Here is a 15,438-nt window from a genome sequence, read left to right as displayed (position 1 = left end):
AATAGGTGCAGGAGTAGGCCATTCGGCCCTTCTAGCCTGCACCGCCATTCAATGACTTCATGGCTGAACATGCAACTTCAGTACCCCATTCCTGCTTTCTCACCATACCCCTTGATCCCCCTAGTAGTAAGGACTTCATCTAACTCCTTTTTGAATATATTTAGTGAATTGACCTCAACAACTTTCTGTGGTAGAGAATTCCACAGGTTCACCACTCTCTGGGTGAAGAAATTCCTCCTCATCTCGGTCCTAAATGGCTTCCCCTTATCCTTAGACTGTGTCCCCTGGTTCTGGACTTCCCCAACATTGGGAACATTCTTCCTGCATCTAACCTGTCTAACCCCGTCAGAATTTTAAACGTTTCTATGAGGTTCCCTCTCATTCTTCTGAACTCCAATGAATACAAGCCCAGTTGATCCAGTCTTTCTTGATAGGCCAGTCCCGCCATCCCGGGAATCAGTCTGGTGAACCTTCGCTGCACTCCCTCAATAGCAAGAATGTCCTTCCTCAGGTTAGGAGACCAAAACTGTACACAATACTCCAGGTGTGGCCTCACCAAGGCCCTGTACAATTGTAGCAACACCTCCCTGCCCCTGTACTCAAATCCCCTCGCTATGAAGGCCAACATGCCATTTGCTTTCTTAACCGCCTGCTGTACCTGCATGCCAACCTTCAATGACTGATGTACCATGACACCCAGGTCTCTTTGCACCTCCCCTTTTCCTAATCTGTCACCATTCAGATAATAGTCTGTCTCTCTGTTTTTACCACCAAAGTGGATAACCTCACATTTATCCACATTATACTTCATCTGCCATGCATTTGCCCACTCACCTAACCTATCCAAGTCGCTCTGCAGCCTCATAGCATCCTCCTCGCAGCTCACACTGCCACCCAACTTAGTGTCATCCGCAAATTTGGAGATACTACATTTAATCCCCTCGTCTAAATCATTAATGTAAAGTGTAAACAGCTGGGGCCCCAGCACAGAACCTTGCAGTACCCCAGTAGTCATTCTGATAAGTCCCCATTTACTCGTACTCTTTGCTTCCTGTCTGACAACCAGTTCTCAATCCATGTCAGCACACCACCCCCAATCCCATGTGCTTTAACTTTGCACATTAATCTCTTGTGTGGGACCTTGTCGAAAGCCTTCTGAAAGTCCAAATATACCACATCAACTGGTTCTCCCTTGTCCACTCTCCTGGAAACATCCTCAAAAAATTCCAGAAGATTTGTCAAGCATGATTTCCCTTTCACAAATCCATGCTGACTTGGACCTATCATATTACCTCTTTCCAAATGCACTGCTATGACATCCTTAATAATTGATTCCATCATTTTACCCACTACCGATGTCAGGCTGACCGGTCTATAATTCCCTGTTTTCTCTCTCCCTCCTTTTTTAAAAAGTGGGGTTACATTGGCTACCCTCCACTTCATAAGAACTGATCCAGAGTCAATGGAATGTTGGAAAATGACTGTCAATGCATCCACTATTTCCAAGGCCACCTCCTTAAGTACTCCGGGATGCAGTCCATCAGGCCCTGGGGATTTATCGGCCTTCAATCCCATCAATTTCCCCAACACAATTTCCCGACTAATAAGGATTTCCCTCAGTTCCTCCTCCTTACTAGACCCTCCGATCTCTTTTATATCCGGAAGGTTGTTTGTGTCCTCCTCAGTGAATACCGAACCAAAGTACTTGTTCAATTGGTCCGCCATTTCTTCGTTCCCCGTTATGACTTCCCCTGATTCTGACTGCAGGGGACCTACGTTTGTCTTTACTAACCTTTTTCTCTTTACATATCTATAGAAACTTTTGCAATCCGTCTTAATGTTCCCTGCAAGCTTCTTCTCGTACTCCATTTTCCCTGCCCTAATCAAACCCTTTGTCCTCCTCTGCTTGGTTCTAAATTTCTCCCAGTCCCCGGGTTCGCTGCTATTTCTGGCCAATTTGTATGCCACTTCCTTGGCTTTAATGCTATCCCTGATTTCCCTTGATAGCCACGGTTGAGCCACCTTCCCTTTTTTATTTTTACGCCAGACAGGAATGTACAATTGTTGTAGTTCATCCATGCGGTCTCTAAATGTCTGCCATTGCCCATCCACAGTCAACCCCTTCAGTATCATTCGCCAATCTATCCTAGCCAATTCACGCCTCATACCTTCAAAGTTACCCTTCTTTAAGTTCTGGACCATGGTCTCTGAATTAACTGTTTCATTCTCCATCCTAATGACGGTGGGGCAGGAAAGTTAGCGGGCGGGAATAGTTTGCGCTTTGGTAGGTAAGTTTGGGTAGCTGGGCCCTGCATCAGGGGGCGCAGCGCTAAGGTAGGCATTGTACACCTCTCTTGGTGCTTGGATGGGAAACTCCCGAGCTGAAGAGCCGAGCCGGGAGCGCTCCGAGAGAGGTGGGGGGGGGGCGGGGGGACACCTTAAAAAAACATTAAAATATCCCTAAAACATTGCCCATACCACCGTAACATAAATCGCACCAAAAATTAAAACAAAAAACATTTGCACTTACTTTTGGAGCACATTATCTTCCTCACCACCGTCGGGATCGTTTGACCGCTCTGGTTTCCCAGGCGGTCATTGTGGGTGCACTTCCAGGCGGACGGGTCGGGCAAGACTCAAAACTCATGGCTCTTTCCGGCAGTGCAGCTCAGCGTCGCCACAAAACCCGCCTCTCACATCGTTCCGAGGCGAAACGTGGAGCGCAAAGGACCGGAAAATCCAGCCCCATATGTAAAAAATATATTTGTTAAGTAATTTTGCAAATCAACTGTTTTTTGAATGACTTGATTTGTCCTCAACTGCTGCAGCTTTCTCAGCAGAAGAAGGATGTGGGAGTGAAAAGTAGTCTGTGTGGTCACTTCGGCAGTGATCCCGTGTTGGCTGTAGCGTCACGGGAAGGAAGAATTATTATTTGAAATCATTTCTCCCTCTTTCTACCTCTTGAGGTATTTATTTCATTAGCACATTGGGCCCTCTGGTGTTTATATTACCCCACCTCCTTTCTGTTGGCCTCCTTATGTCTTGCACCATCCTCAGTCAAGAGGGCAGACCTGTGATCTGCTTCTTGATCTCTATCAATAGCTCTTTAACGAGCCACTTGGGTGGCCTGGGCTGACTCTCCCATCAGGTTGTGTTTTCTTTACTATGTGGATAAATGTCTGACCTCCGCCAGATGCCACCCTGTGACCAGAACTCTGCATACTACCACTCCATGTGTGTTTTGTTTTTATTTTTGAAATGTGTATGCATATTTTTTAAATCCATAGTGCTCTGGCTTTTTAATGAATTAGGTTTCTTCTCCAAACCCATAAAACTTTGCATGTTGCCATGCTCCAGTCTTACTGCGAGGCCTTTTGGTTAGATTGAGGCATTTACACAGTTTCTCCACGATGAGACGTTAAACCGAGGCCACGTCTACCCTCAGGTGGATGTAAAAGATCCCATGGCACCATTTTGAAGAAATGCAGGGGAGTTATCCCCGGTGTCTTGGCCAATATTTATCCCTCAATCAACATAACGAAAAGCAGATTATCGGATCATTATCGCATTGCTGTTTGTGGGAGCTTGCTGTGCGCAAGTTGGCTGCCGTGTTTCCCACATTACAACAGTGACTACACTCCAAAAGTACTTTATTGGCTGTAAAGCGCTTTGAGGCATCCGGTGGTTGTGAAAGGCGCTATATAAATCCAAGTCTTTCTTTTCTTTCATCACTCCTAAATGCCAATTGTGCTGCAGAATCTTCGGAAGCCATTGTGTTCTGACCCACCTTTCTATTAGAGCTTTACCCTGTTACCTATCTGGTAAATATGCTCCTGTCAGTTGATGCGCTGAAGTATCGTACAGCCAAATAATGGGACTTGTCTATCGTGCAGTATTATAGATTGAAATATCTCATTCTATGGTGAGGTTAGCTGAACTTGTTACTGAGGGGACTTGACAAGATGGTTGCAGAGAGGATGTTTCCATTGATAGAGGACACTAGAACTAAGGGGCATAATCTTAGAATAAGGGGCCGCCCATTTAAAACTGAGATGAGGAGGAATTTTTTCCTCTGAGGGTTGTAAAGCTGTGGAATTCGCTGCCTCAGAGAGCTGTGGAAGCTGGGACATTGAATAAATTTAAGACAGAAATAGACAGTATCTTAACCGATAAGGGAAGAAGGGGTTATAGGGAGCGGGCAGGGAAGTGGACCTGAGTCCATGATCGGATCAGCCATGATCGTATTAAATGGCGGAGCAGGCTCAAGGGGCCGTATGGCCTACTCCTGCTCCTATTTCTTATGTTCTTATGTTCTTACCAGACATTAGATTCTTGTGTGCACTGGGGCATTACTGCTGAGGAAGCTCCTGACATTCACTCAATGTCTTTATGTCAACATGGCACCGAACATGTAGAGAATCTGTAACAGAAACTAGAATTGACTGCTACCCTGGTGCAAGAATGCGCATGTTCTATGAGCTCAAACATAGAAATATAGAAATCCGGTGCAGGGGCAGGCCATTCGGCCCATCAATCCTGCACCGCCATTCAATAAGATCATGGCTGATCATTCAACCTCAGTACCCCTTTCCTGCTTTCTCTCCATACCCCTTGATCCCTTTGGCCGTAAGGACAATATCTAACTCCCTTTTGAATATATCGAACAAACTGGCCTCAACAACTTTCTGCGGTAGAGAATTCCACAGATTAACCACTCTCTGAGTGAAGAAGTTTCTCCTCATCTCAGTCCTAAATGGCTTACCCCTTATTCTTAGACTCTGACCCCTGGTTCTGGAACTCCCCAGCAATGGGAACATTCTTCCTGCCTCTAACCTGTCCAATCCCGTCAGAATTTTATATATTTCTATGAGATCCCTTCTCATTCTTCTAAATTCCAGTGGATACAAGCCCAATTGATCTAGTCTCTCCTCATCTGTCAGTCCTGCCATCCGGGAATCAATCTGGTGAACCTTCGCTGCACTCCCTCAATAGCAAGAACGTCCTTCCTCAGATTAGGAGACCAAAACTGAACACAATATTCCACACCAAGGCTCTATACAACTGCAGTAAGACCTCCCTGCTCCTATACTCAAATCCCTGAGCTATGAAGGCCAACATGCCATTTGCCGCCTTCACTGCCTGCTGTAGCTGCATGCCAGACTTCAATGACTGATGTACCATGACACTCAGGTCTCGTTGCACCTCCCCTTTTCCTAATCTATCACCATTCAAATAATATTCTGTCTTCCTGTTTTTGCCATCAAAGTGGATAACCTCACATTTATCCACATTATACTGCATCTGCCATGCATTTGCCCATTCACCTAATCTGTCCAAGTCACCCTGCAGCCTCTTGGCATCCTCCTTACAGCTCACACCGCTACCCAGCTTAGTGTCATCTGCAAACTTGGAGATATTACACTCAATTCCTTCATCTAAATCATTGATGTATATTGTAAATAGCTGGGCTCCCAGCACTGAACCCTGCGACACCCCACTGGTCACTGCCTGCCATTCTGAAAAGGACCCATTTATTCCGACTCTCTGCTTCCTGTCTGCCAACCAGTTCTCTATCCATGTCACTACATTACCCCTGTCATGTATCTCACATTACTGTACATAACTGTATCTTACCATGCTATACATGACTGTAACTAATCATGACCTGTAACCACTAGCATACCTTACCACCAGGGGTGCACTTGAAGGAGACACTGCATACCTGTTCCACACAGGTATATAAAGACAGGTCTCAGGCAAGTGAGTCATTCAAGAGCTGTGAAATAAAGGTGCAGGTCCTGAGTGACCTTGACTTCAGCATGTGCCTCGTGTGAGTCTGTACTGCAGGGACAGGACTTTACAACCCCCTATAACATGTGTTTAATTTTGCACACTAATCTCTTTTGTGTGGGATCTTGTCAAAAGCCTTTTGAAAGTTCAAATACACCACATCCACTGGTTCTCCCTTGTCCACTCTACTAGTTACATCCTCAAAAAATTCTAGAAGATTTGTCAAGCAAGATTTCCCTTTCATAAATCCATGCTGACTTGGACCAATCCTGCCACTGCTTTCCAAATGCGCTGCTATTTCACCTTTAATAATTGATTCTAACATTTTCCCCACCACTGATGTCAGGCTAACCGGTCTATAATTACCCGTTTTCTCTCTCCCTCTTTTTTAAAAAAGTGGTGTTACATTAGCTACCCTCCAGTCCATAGGAACTGATCCAGAGTCAATAGAATGTTGGAAAATGATTACCAATGCATCCACTATTTCTAGGGTCACTTCCTTAAGTACTCTGGGTTGCAGCCGATCAGTCCCTGGGGATTTATCGGCCTTCAATCCCATCAATTTCCCCAACACAATTTCCTGACTAATAAGGATTTCCTTCAGTTCCTCCTTTTCGCTAGACCCTCGAACCCCAAGTATTTCCGGGAGATGATTTTGTGTCTTCCTTAGTGAAGACAGATCCAAAGTATTTGTTCAATTGGTCTGCCATTTCTTTGTTCCCCATTATAAATTCACCTGATTCTGACTGCATAGGACCTATGTTGGTTTTCACTAATCTTTTTCTCTGCAAAAGCTTCCATAGGTATGTGAAGTCAGTTTTTGTGTTCCCTGCAAGCTTACTCTCATACTTTATTTCCCACTCCTAATTAGACTCTTTGTCCTCTGCTGAATTCAGGTTTGCTGCTTTTTCTGGCCAATTTATATGCCTCTTCCTTGGATTTAACAATATCCCTAATTTCCCTTGTTACGGTTGAGCTACCTGTGCTTTTTTATTTTTACTCCAGACAGGGTTGTACAATTGTTGAAGTTCATCCATGTAATTTATAAATGTCAACCCTTTAAGTATAATTTGCCAGTCTATCCTAGCGAATTCGCATCTCATACCATCGAAGTTACCTTTCCTTAAGTTCAGGACCCTAGTCTCTGAATTAACACTGTCACTCTCCATCTTAATAATGAATTCTACCATATTATGGACATTGGAACAGGTTCTGGGGGAGGTGGGACCAGTACAAACTGGATGGTCTGCACTTGGGCAAGACCGGAACCAATGTCCTAGGGGGAGTGTTTGCTAGTGCTGTTGGTGAGGAGTTAAACTAATATGGCAGGGGGATGGGAACCAATACTGGGAGACAGAGGGAAACAAAAAGGAGACAAAAACAAAAGACAGAAAAGAGATGAGTAAAAGTGGAGGGCAGAGAAACCAAAGGCAAGAAACAAAAAGGGCCACTGAATATAAAAGGGCTGCAGGAGGGGTCAAAACTAAAAATCATGGTTTAAAAACTAGGATGAAAACATCTACCTAAATGCACGCAGCATTTGAAATAAAGTAAATGAGTTGACGGCACAAATCATTACAAATGGGTATGATTTGGTGGCCAAGACTGGGAATTAAACATACAGGGGTATCTGACGATTCAGAAAGATAGGCAAGAAGGGAAAGGAGATGGGGTAGCTTTGTTAATAAAAGATGATATCAGGCCAGTTGTGAGGGATGATATTGGCTCCAATGAACAAAATTTTTTTTTTTAATCGTAGCCAATCTTTCCAATTCTTTGTCAGATCACAAACGCCAGAGGTCACCTTGCACATATCAAGGATCACCCTGCGCTAATGTTCTTAGCCAAAAGGCCTAGACCCAAGCACCGTTCCTGGAAGTACTGCAATACCAGGTTCGTGCCATGGAGGTGGATGGGTCAGCAACCCCACACACCTCCGTGGAGGTGGATGGGTCAAACCACCCCACCCACCTCCTATTTCCAAAAAGCATAGGAGAACCACCTTCCTGATCCAGGGAGAACCACGTTGGGGTCATGGTTACTCCCCTGTCAGGTCAGTTACGCATGATCTTAGCCAAAAGGCCGAGAAGCGATCATTGTGGGTGGAGATTAGAGATAGTAAGGAGAAAAAGTCACTGGTCGGCGTAGTTTATAGGCCCCCAAATAATAACTTCAAGGTGGGGCGGGCAATAATCAAGGGAATAATGGAGGCATGTGAAAAAGGAACGGCAGTAGTCATGGGGGATTTTAACCTACATATCGATTGGTCAAATCAAATCGCACGGGGTAGCCTGGAGGAGGAATTCATAGAATGCATACGGGATTGTTTCTTAGAACAGTATGTAACAGAACCGATAAGGGAGCAAGCCATCTTAGATCTAGTCCTGTGTAATGAGACAGGAAAAATAAACTATCTCCTCGTAAAAGATCCTCTCGGAATGAGTGATCACAATATGGTTGAATTTGTAATACAGATTGAGGATGAGGAAATTGTGTCAGAAACGAGCGTACTATGCTTAAATAAAGGGGACTACAGTGGGATGAGGGCAGAGTTGGCTAAAGTAGACTGGAAACAAGGACTAAACGGTGGCACAATTGAGGAACAGTGGAGGACTTTTAAGGAGCTCTTTCATAGTGCGCAACAAAAATATATTCCAGTGAAAAAGGGCGGCAAGAGAAGGGATAACCAGCCGTGGATAACCAAGGAAATAAAGGAAAGTATCAAATCAAAGACCAATGCGTATAAGGTGGCCAAGGTTAGTGGGAAACTAGAGGATTGGGAAAATTTTAAGCAACAGCAAAGAATGACTAAAAAAGCAATAAAGAAAGGGAAGATAGATTACGAAGGTAAACTTGCGCAAAACATAAAAACAGATAGTAAAAGCTTTTACAGATATATAAAACGGAAAAGAGTGACTAAAGTAAATGTTGGTCCCTTAGAAGATGAAAAGGGGGATTTAATAATGGGAAATGTGGAAATGGCTGAGACCTTAAACAATTATTTTGCTTCCATCTTCACAGTGGAAGACACAAAAACCATGCCAACATTTGCAGGCCACAGGAATGTGGGAAGGGAGGACCTTGAGGCAATCACTATCACTAGGGTGGTAGTGCTGGACAGGCTAATGGGACTGAAGGTAGACAAGTGCCCTGGTCCTGATGAAATGCATCCCAGGGTATTAAAAGAGATGGCGGAAGTTATAGCAGATGCAATCGTTATAATCTACCAAAATTCTCTGGACTCTGGGGAGGATTGGAAAGCAGCTAATGTAACGCCTCTGTTTAAAAAAGGGGGCAGGCAAAAGGCAGGTAACTATAGGCCGGTTAGTTTAACATCTGTAGTGGGGAAAATGCTTGAAACTATCATTAAGGAAGAAATAGCGGGACATCTAGATAGGAATAGTGCAATCAAGCAAACGCAGCATGGATTCATGAAAGGGAAATCATGTTTAACTAACTTACTGGAATTCTTTCAGGATATAACGAGCATGGTGGATAGAGGTGTACCGATGGATGGTGGTGTATTTAGATTTCCAAAAGGCATTCGATAAGGTGCCACACAAAAGGTTACTGCAGAAGATAAAGGTACGTGGAGTCAGAGGAAATGTATTAGCATGGATAGAGAATTGGCTGGCGAACAGAAAGCAGAGAGTCGGGATAAATGGGTCCTTTTCCGGTTGGAAATCAGTGGTTAGTGGTGTGCCACAGGGATCAGTGCTGGGACCACAACTGTTTACAATATACATAGATGACCTAGAGGAGGGGACAGAGTGTAGTGCAACAAAATTTGCAGATGACACTAAGATTAGTGGGAAAGCGGGTTGTGTAGAGGACTCAGAGAGGCTGCAAGGAGATTTGGACAGGTTAAGCGAATGGGCTAAGGTTTGGCAGATGGAATACAATGTCGGAAAGTGTGAGGTCATCCACCTTGGGAAAAAAAAACAGTAAAAGGGAATATTATTTGAATGGGGAGAAATTACAACATGCTGTGGTGCAGAGGGACCTGGGGGTCCTTGTGCATGAATCCCAAAAGGTTAGTTTGCAGGTGCAGCAGGTAATCAGGAAGGCAAATGGAATGTTGGCCTTCATTGCGAGAGGGATGGAGTACAAAAGCAGGGAGGTCTTGCTGCAACTGTGTAAGGTATTGGTAAGGCCGCACCTGGAGTATTGCGTGCAGTTTTGGTCACCTTACTTAAGGAAGGATATACTAGCTTTGGAAGGGGTGCAGAGATGATTCACTAGGCTGATTCCAGAAATGAGGGGGTTACCTTATGATGATAGATTGAGTAGACTGGGTCTTTACTCCTTGGAGTTCAGAAGGATGAGGGGTGATCTTATAGAAACATTTAAAATCATGAAAGGGATAGACAAGATAGAGGCAGAGAGGTTGTTTCCATTGGTAGGGGAGACTAGAACTAGGGGGCACAGCCTCAAAATACGGAGGAACCAATTTAAAACCGAGTTGAGAAAGAATTTCTTCTCCCAGAGGGTTGTGAATCTGTGGAATTCTCTGCCCAAGGAAGCAGTTGAGGCTAGCTCATTGAATGTTTTCAAGTCAAAGATAGATAGATTTTTAACCAATAAGGGAATTAAGGGTTACGGGGAGAGGGCGGGTAAGTGGAGCTGAGTCCACGACCAGATCAGCCATGATCTTATTGAATGGCGGAGCAGGCTCGAGGGGCTAGATGGCCTACTCCTGTTCCTAATTCTTATGTTCTTATGTTCTTTTTCACAAGAGGCCTTGCACAACAAAATTGTTAATTATTCCCCTCTCATTACACAACACCCAGTCTAGGATGGCCAGCTCTCTGCTTGGTTCCTCGACATACTGGTCTAGAAAGCCATTCCTAATACACTCCAGGAAATCCTCCTCCACCGCATTGCTACCAGCTTGGTTAGCCCAATCTATATGTAGATTAAAGTTGCCCATGATAACTGCTGTACCTTTATTGCACACATCCCTAATTTCTTGTTTGATGCCATCCCCAACCTCACTACTACTGTTTGGTGGTCTGTACACAACTCCCACTAGCGTTTTCTGCTCTTTGGTATTCCGCATCTCTACCCATACAGATTCCACATCATCCAAGCTAATGTCCTTTCTTACTATTGCGTTAATTTCCTCTTTAACCAGCAACACTACCCCACCTCCTTTTACTTTCTGTCTATCCTTCCTGAATGTTGAATACCCCTGGATGTTGAGTTCCCAGCCTTGGTCACCCTGGAGCTATGTTGCCGTAATCCAAATGATATCATAATTGTTAATAGCTGCCTGCGCAGTTAATTGATCCACCTTATTACGAATACTCCTCGCATTGAGGCACAGAGCCTTCAGGCTTGTCTTTTTAACACTCTTTGTCCGTTAGAATTTTGCTGTAATGTGGCCCTTTTTGATTTTTGCCTTGGGTTTCTCTGCCCTCCACTTTTACTATTCTCCTTTCTATCTTTTGCTTCTGCCCTCATTTTATTTCCCTCTGTCTCCCTGCATAGGTTCCCATCCCCCTGCCATATTAGTTTAACCCTCCCCAACAGCACTAGCAAACTCTCCCCCTAGGACATTGGTTCCGGTCCTGCCTAGGTGCAGACTGTTCGGTTTGTACTGGTCCCACCTCCCCCAGAACCGGTTCCAATGTCCCAGGAATTTGAATCCCTCCCTCTTGCACCACTCCTCAAGCCACGTATTCATCTTAGCTATCCTGCTATTTCTACTCTGACTAGCATGTGGCACTGGTAGCAATCCTGAGATTACTACCTTTGAGGTCCTACTTTTTAATTGAACTGCTAGCTCCCTAAATTCAGCTTGTAGGACCTCAGCTCAACTCCTGGCTGGGAAAGTATGTTCCAGATTACAGTACAATGGGAGTAGCAACAAAGATCATTTACATGTGGCATCCTTTGGCCGCCAAATGTGTTATTGTCAGCTATTGTCACATATGTGATCATTTAATATAATACAAAAACAAAGCTCAGCATTCTCATAATCACTGTGATACCCTCCTTTCCCATGGATGCACTGCAGCAAACTTCTGGAATAAAATATTTGGAATAAAATGCCAAAGTGTTTGGTTAGGCTTTTAAAGTATAAATAATGCAGGCCGATAAACTCCCTCAGTTTGGTTCTTCTGCAATTACGTTATTAACCTCACAAAGGGAAGTTAGAAGTGCAGAGAATTTTGTCATGTATTTTTGGGATCACTAGCCAGTAGATGGCTTCACTGTGGGAGACCATTGGACTGCACACACGTGTGTGCAGCCCAAGTATAAAAGGCCAGCCATTTTGTATATTAGTCACTTTGGGCCTTAATAAAGCAGGGCCAAGGTCATTCCTCTTGGAGTTAAACAGTACTCAGTCTAACAGTTATTGCATACACAACAGATTTAGGGGTATAGGGCATCAAAGGTAGCACCTTAGGTTGATGAGGTCTTTTTTTTTAAAGGAATAGAACGTTATGATGAGCTTATAAAACATCTTAAGACCTCACTTAGAGTATTGTGTGCAATACAGAGCTCTACGCTGCACAAAGGATATTAAGGTTTTATGGGAGATATAGAACAGATTCACTAGTATGCTGTCTGGTATGAGGAAATGCAACCACAAAATAAGACTTGAAAATGTCTTTTGTTCGAATAATACAGATTATGAGGTGAGATGTTAAAAGTGTTTAAAATTATGAAATGATGAGACAGGGTAGATAGTAACAGATTGTTTGCCGTAGTTGAGAGTTCTTGAACCAAGGGCCATAGGTACAGGATTAAATGGAAAAGATTTCAGACAGAAAGCAAGATAAACCTATTTACACAGAAAGAAAGAAAGACTTGCATTTATATAACACCTTTCACGAACACTGGACGTCTCAAAGCGCTTTATAACCAATGAAGTACTTTTGGAGTGTAGTCACTGTTGTAATGTGGGAAATGCGGCAGCCAATTTCCGCACAGCAAACTCCCACAAACAGCAATGTGATAATGACCAGATAATCTGTTTTGTTATGTTGATTGGAGGATTAAGGGAACAACACAGATAGTTGTGAGGCTGTGGAATTCACTTTCAGCGTTAGTGGTTGATGCAGAAAATATGTTAACATTCAGAATTAGATTGGATAGGTAATTGAAGGAAAAGGGGACAAAGGAATAGAGGAACAAGGTGGGTAAATGTGATTAGGACAGTTTGCTCACATGGAGCGTAAATGCCGACAAATGGCCTGCAATTTTTATATATTTCTATATATGAAGTACTGCAGCAAGTATCTTCCGTTTCCTCAATACCATGTATAGTGCAAGGCGACCGTAAAGGAAGATCTTGGGTCATGGTTTGCTCATTTTGTGCTTCCATTTTAATTTTTGAGGAGCCTTTGTATTGTTGGGACCAATATTGTTGAGGTTCCCTTCTCCATGTGTGATAGTCCTGCTGGCCATTGAGAGGCACGTTCAGTGGCTGGAAATAATGCTGAGTCAGACTTCTGGGTGTAACCCAGGAAGTTGCAGGCTGCACTGAATGATTCATTATGTATGCCCAGTGGAGCTCTCACCACTGCACATTGAAGAATGGTTTGGGGGTATCTTCCAATCGGGCACCCAGCAAGATCACTAAGTCCTCACTTTCCAGCCTCTACTTGTCTATTTAGCATGGGATGGACCACTTTCACTGCTGAAAAATCCACCCGTAGGTATTTAAAATATGTATTTTTAATCATGTACCAGTAATGGAGAGTATAATATGAGAGCAAATAATATTTGAGGACTATTATAAAGTGAAATGACTTGTTTATTCTATGACACAAGTACGCCATACTTTTGGAACGGAATGGCGAGAGGTAATTTGAATCTCCTTTGTACAAAATGTCTGCAGCGGTGTAAGATGTAAAAGTTTTTTTTAATTATCTACCCTTGCAAATCAATGTGCTAATTAAAACTCATTAAAATGATTGTGGGGCACATTAATTTGGCTTGACTTTGTACATATTTTGTTCTTTGCCCATGTTGATCAGGAACATACAAGATTATGAGTTATTACAGGTAGAATTACATAGAATGTACAGCACAGAAACAGGCCATTCAGCCTGTAATGTATTTGCTTCATGGGTTCTTTGCTTAAGAATTCATAGCAACACATTGCTATTAAGAACTGGCTGGTTTATTAGCAAAGGTTTAACAATCACATTACACATTACCAGTTCATCCATCATCATCATCATCATAGGTGGTCCCTCGAACGAGGATGACTTGCTTCCACATGGGTTCACAGATGTTTCAATGAAGGACCCGATGTTCCAGTCCTGAACTCCAATTGAGGGGGTGGAAGATGTCTGTGCGTGGATTTTTTTAACGTGTGGTGACCGTTGCACACCAGCCACCACACGGGCTTGACAGAGCTAGGCCTTTATCCAGTGGTAAGGGTTAACCAGGACGACTGGAGACCTACTCTGCTGTACGGACCTAGTGCGCGCACATATTTCAGTGTGGGCTGGCCTGTGCTGCCCCTGGGCTCTCGGCTCTTTTAGGCCCCATACCCTCATTTGCCGCACCTCTGCCACAATCTCTCGCCGCTCCTCCACCACAAACATTCACCGCACTTCCGCCACGATGCCTCACCGCTCCTCTGCACAAAACCACTCGCCGCACCTCCGCCACGATCTCCTGCTGCACCTCCGCCACAAAACATTCGCCAAACCTCCGTCACGATCACCCACCAAATCTCAGCCACGATCGCTCAATGCTCCTCCGCCTCGATCACTCGCCGCACCTCCGCCACGACCTTCCCGCTCCTCTGCTGTACCTGGGCCCCGCGGATGTTTCTGCCCATGCTCCCAATAGCGACCTGGGTCCTGATGACGCCATCCAGTCGCCCACTTCGAAGCCGTCTCACACCTGGACTGGTCCTGTCCTGTCAATAACATTTTGCACAATCTGCAAACTTGAGAAACCCATGCAGATATTCATCGATATAAAGTACTGTCATGTGCATTATAAAATTATAACTGCAGTCTAATTGCACAGTGGATCCTGAGTGAGGGAGATGAGTGCTGCCATCTTCCTCCACGGAGTAGCAGCAGCTCATCCACCAGGCTCACAACTGCATACCTCATCGTGGATCCCCTAAACCCAACTGGCTGGGGTTTCATTGAGTCTTGTGAGCATCATGTGACTGGCTAAGCCACTCCCAATTCAACAGCTCTACAACTATTTTAGTACAAAACAATAAATCAACAAATTACCCAATAAAACTTTTTAACAATAAACGATCAAATAAAAATGTGGTTGCTGGGGGTGATGATGCATTCCAGTCCCTTCGGTGCCCACCTCTCGTGGAAGGCCGTGTGCTCCATCTCCAGGGACATCCAAGCTTGGATGTTCAACAGCTCTACAACTCTTTTAGTTGTAAACAGAAAATTAAGTGCCCCCTGATTAAAAGCGGGTCGGAGGGTGGGGACACTCCAAAAACTTTTCAAGTGCCCTTTTTTATTTGTTTTTTTTTTAGGGCAGTAAAAACACAAATTATATCAGTGCCCCCTGGCTAAAAGGGGGGGGGGGGCACTAAAACCCAGCACAATAAAGAAATTAAATTTTTAGACAAAACATCAAATTAGAATTTGGCTGCCGGGGGTGATGATGCACTCCAGTCCCTCCGGTGCCCACCTCTCGCAGAAG

General features: G+C 44.2%; 1 non-coding gene across 1 annotated transcript; it reads right to left on the bottom strand.

Moving 5' to 3' along the window:
- Window positions 1-7,687: 7,687 nt before the first annotated feature.
- Window positions 7,688-7,884, bottom strand: LOC139227286 (U2 spliceosomal RNA). The gene has a single exon (XR_011587419.1). It is a non-coding gene; the product is annotated as a U2 spliceosomal RNA (small nuclear RNA).
- Window positions 7,885-15,438: the final 7,554 nt, after the last annotated feature.

Source organism: Pristiophorus japonicus, chromosome 16, assembly GCF_044704955.1.
Source record: "Pristiophorus japonicus isolate sPriJap1 chromosome 16, sPriJap1.hap1, whole genome shotgun sequence".
Classification (NCBI taxonomy): domain Eukaryota; kingdom Metazoa; phylum Chordata; class Chondrichthyes; family Pristiophoridae; genus Pristiophorus; species Pristiophorus japonicus.
This window is presented reverse-complemented; position numbering and strand designations above follow the sequence as displayed.